Raw genomic sequence first — 4,433 nt, forward strand, 5'->3', positions numbered from 1 at the left:
ACACTCATACTTTTCACCGGGATCCACCGAAGAGCCACATTCTGCTTCCTCTCCTTCCCTCCATCCCTTTTCCCGGAACAAAACCGCATCGGTGCTTCCTAAATTTGGCTCATTTCTACCTCTTGGTACCTTTTAGTTAGAAATCTGCCTGGCAGCTTCCCAGAACCACTTAGCAAATTAACCCCGCTGTCGTTCTTGCGTTCGGCCTTGCAACCCAACAAATTAATGGTAAAATTAGATTGCGCTGTTTATTGTTTCATATCTCTCTTCATTTCCTTGTTATCATCCGTCCCCATTCAAAAACCGTGGGCTCCTCGCCGCTCGGCGCATAAACAGCCTTTGAAAAGACAAAAAGCGAAAAAAAACCGAACAATTAAAACACCCTCAGTAACCCTGTTTGCCTGCAAAGGCCTTTCGAAAGTGATGCGGCCCATAATTAATTCTAAAAACAGCCTCCTCAGGCCTCTTCCCGTGGTTTGACTTTTAATATAGGTAGTCCTCGATTTACGACCGTCATTGAGCCCCCACGTAAGTCGCTATGGTCGTAAAAACGGGTCGCCACATGACGGCCCACGATTTTGCAGCCTCTTTTCTAGCCGTCGTTAAGCAAATCGATCGTTTGCTATGTTTCCAGGCAAAAACGTGAATCGTGATTACGTGGCCACCGGGTGCTGTGAAGGGATATAAATGCCAGCCGTTTGCCGAGTGCCCAAAATGCGGTCATGTGACCACAGGGGGCACATCTCAGAACTTCAAATCTGGGTTAGAAATCCCATTTTGGGGATCTGTCATAACTTTGAATGGTCACTAAGTGGGTAGTCGTAAGTCGAGGAGTAGCTAAATCCTTACGGTGGCCATGCTGGCTGGGGAATTCTGGGAATTCAGAGGCTGCCCAGTTCCTAAAGACTTTGGTCAGTTTTTGTCTGTTATTTTTCCTTCCCTTTTTCCTCTTTTCAATTGTCTTTCTTATTCGTTCTTCTTAGTTTTCATCTTGCTACTTTAAATGTAATAAAATTACTATGAAAAAATGTGAAATAAAACAAAGCAGAAGCTCTCTGGAAAAACCGATTCCTCAGACCCACAGGGCTCGGTGCCCAGTTTAACTCAAGACCTGGAAGAATCTGGAGCTAAATTGGAAAGGTGGCATCTCCATGGTAGGATTCAGAGCTGCAATACTCCTAAAGACCCTTAGAGGGCCACAAAGTGGTGGGAAAACCCCAGACTGCCACCTGGTGGTCAATGCAGGTTTTGCAGCTCTTATACAGTAGTCCTACTTTAAAGGTAAAGAGAATGGGAATGGAGACAACTTCTAAAGAAGTGGGTGTGTTGCCACCTCTAGGAGAAGATCTTCCTTTGGCCGAATGAGAAAGGATCCTTGAGAGTGGATCTTGTCCAATATAAGAGGTCACGATGGGGGTTTTATGTTATCCTTTTCATTGTCAGCTTTATTGGATTAATTTTGTATCATCAAGTTCACGTCAATTTTTGGTGACTACATAAATAGATCTTCTCCAGAAAGATTTGTCCCCAGCCAACTCTTCCAAGGGTGCCCCCATCCATCCCCCCCTTTCTGGGGGGGGGGGTCATCCTCTCCTTTTCTTTTCTTCCACTCCTTCTAGCTTTAGAAGTCTTTTCTCGGGAGCCAGGGCTTTGCATGATGCATCCAAAAACAGATGCTTTGAACCTGCTGTTTTGTGCAATTCAAGATGTAGTGCGTACTGCTCTCCTGTTTTCCTCATAACAACCCTGTAAGGTGGGTTAAAAAGGAGAGGATCTGGGCCAAAGTCACTCAACGGGTTTCTGTGCCTAAGGTGGGACTAGAACTCACCGTCTCCTGGTGATTGGCTCAAAGTCATCCAACTGGCTTTCATACCAAATGTTGGACTAGAATTCACTGTCTTCTGGTGATTGGCCCAAAGTTGCCCAGACAGTTTTTATGCCTAAAGCAGGACTAGAACTCACCGTCTCCTGGTGATTGGCCCAAAGTCATCCAGCTGGCTTTCATGCCTAAGGCTGGACTAGAACTCACCGTCTCCTGGTGATTGGCCCAAAGTCATCCAACTGGCTTTCATACCAAATGTTGGACTAGAATTCACCGTCTTCTGGTGATTGGCCCAAAGTTGCCCAGACAGTTTTTATGCCTAAAGCAGGACTAGAACTCACCGTCTCCTGGTGATTGGCCCAAAGTCATCCAGCTGGCTTTCATGCCTAAGGCAGGACTAGAACTCACCGTCTCCTGGTGATTGGCCCAAAGTCATCCAGCTGGCTTTCATGCCTAAGGCAGGACTAGAACTCACCGTCTCCTGGTGATTGGCCCAAAGTCATCCAGCTGGCTTTCATGCCTAAGGCAGGACTAGAACTCACCGTCTCCTGGTGATTGGCCCAAAGTCATCCAGCTGGCTTTCATGCCTAAGGCAGGACTAGAACTCACCGTCTCCTGGTGATTGGCCCAAAGCCACCCAGACAGTTTTTATGCCTAAGGCTGGACTAGAACTCACCATCTCCTGGTTTCTAATCCAGCCTCTTGGTCACCCACTACGCCAAACGGGCCTTCGCTATTTGCTCTGAAGATATCCCTCCTTCTCCGTCCTCCTGAGAACGACTCTACCCCCTGCTCTTCGGCCGTCCACGCTGCTTCTCATCCTGCAGCTCGTCTCCCACCCTCCCGTGCCCCTCCGTGTCAGGAGAAGGGCCCTTGCATGTATAAATAGAACGCAAAGCCGAAAGCATCCCATCCCGAAGAGAGAGAGAGAGAGAGAGGAGGAAAAAAAAAAATTAAATCATTAAGACAGCGGTCTAAAAGCTTTTCCCAGACCAACCCATCACTCACCGAAAGCCAGCGTAAACAATTCCGAAGAAAACAATTAAAAAAAAACACACACACACACAGCCACTGCACTCTGCACCATTAAACAATCAAGGACTCAGCCCAACCTCTCCGCTAAGAGCTGCGGGAAATAAATGGCTTTACTCAGATTGTTTAAAAGCCTGACTCGGGCGTGAGGAGGAGGGGTGGGGGTGTCAGAGGGACTTCTCCCGTGGGACAGTTCCACCAATAAGTTGAGAGTCAATAAATATTGCGGTGGGCCGCATATTAACCAGGGATAGGGGGAATTTTCAACATCCTGTAAGGTCCCAAAATGCACTTGAGTCGCCAGAATGCCAAAGGGAGAGAGAGAGAGACTCAGTTACAGTAACAGAGTTGGAAGGGACCTTGGAGGTCATTTAGTCCAACCCCCTGCTCAGGCAGGAGACCTGTACTAGGGATTCGAACCGCCAAACTGCCGACCTTTCTGATCGACAAGCTCAGTGTCTTAGCCGCTCAAGACGAGGCTTGCGAAAAAGAAGCAGATTTTATTTATGGCCCAAAACAAAATACACACAAAAGAGACATGCATGGAAAGGCCACCTTGGGGGAAGGTATGGCGTCTTTTTATACCTTCAGAGGCATTAGCTTAATACCTAATTCTGGCCCCCTGGCCCATGCCTTCCCTGTGGAGCAGGGGGGCTGGCTGTGTAGCAACGCTGCTTCTTAAGATATCCACCAGGCACGGAGTGGTACAGAAAAACAAAATAACACAGAGGTGAGATCACTGGTAGAAGCAAACGGCAGAGGCAGTTCTAATTCTTAGCAAAGCAATTGTTGTGACCCCGACTCCTGAGCCTGTCCTAACAGAGGAAGATGACTCAGAAGGTGATGGGGAGGAACTGCCAAGGCCTCCCTCTCCAGGACCCTCCTCTCTGGCAATGCCTCAGGTTCCATCCGAAGGCCAAGAGGAACAGCCTGGGAAATGCCAGGAGGAAAGCATATCGGAACAACAACAGATAGGGAGCGAGGATGATGAATCCTGGCTTGATCCCAGGCAGCGTCGGAGGGAGAAGCGTGCGCAGCAACGGAAGAGGCGTGGGAGGGCCAGAGATTGAGTCACAGAGCCACGCCCCACCAGGAATAAAAATGGGTGTGATGGCTCTTCAGGCTTTGTGACGGTCAAAGTTAAAAACCTGAGAGTCACATCGCGTTACCTGAAATCTGGCTTGTGCATATTTGGATTGGACCTTGGCTAACTCTTGCTTCGTGGATTACTTTTTGCTACTGAGCCGGACTGAGGATAAACTCTCTCTTGCTGACTGTGAGTGAAAACTGACTTGGCAGGCATTATGCAGTTTACTGCCAATACTCTTATCTGCAAGGGTTTCTAGTCTGATTGCTTAATAAAATCTTGGCAGGCATGCCTGGCTGTGTGTTTGCCTGTGTGGGGAAGGGGAACAGAACAGCAATTTTTGCAGAAGTCCAACCAATTCTACTGACTCTACTATTATGTCCCACTAATTCTACCTGTTCTATTATTATTATTATGTCCCTTCCATCCATAACGTGTTCCAATGCCTTGACCTCTCGCTCTCTCTCGTAAGAGAATTTTCCAGGGTGACTT

General features: G+C 47.9%; 1 pseudogene; it reads right to left on the reverse strand.

The window, feature by feature from the left end:
* Window positions 1–268: 268 nt before the first annotated feature.
* The window catches only part of LOC148112541 (uncharacterized), a 148,844-nt pseudogene continuing 144,679 nt past the window's right edge, over window positions 269–4,433 (reverse strand).

This window comes from Pantherophis guttatus, chromosome 8 (assembly GCF_059756535.1).
Source record: "Pantherophis guttatus breed Tessera chromosome 8, ASM5975653v1, whole genome shotgun sequence".
Lineage (NCBI taxonomy): Eukaryota > Metazoa > Chordata > Lepidosauria > Squamata > Colubridae > Pantherophis > Pantherophis guttatus.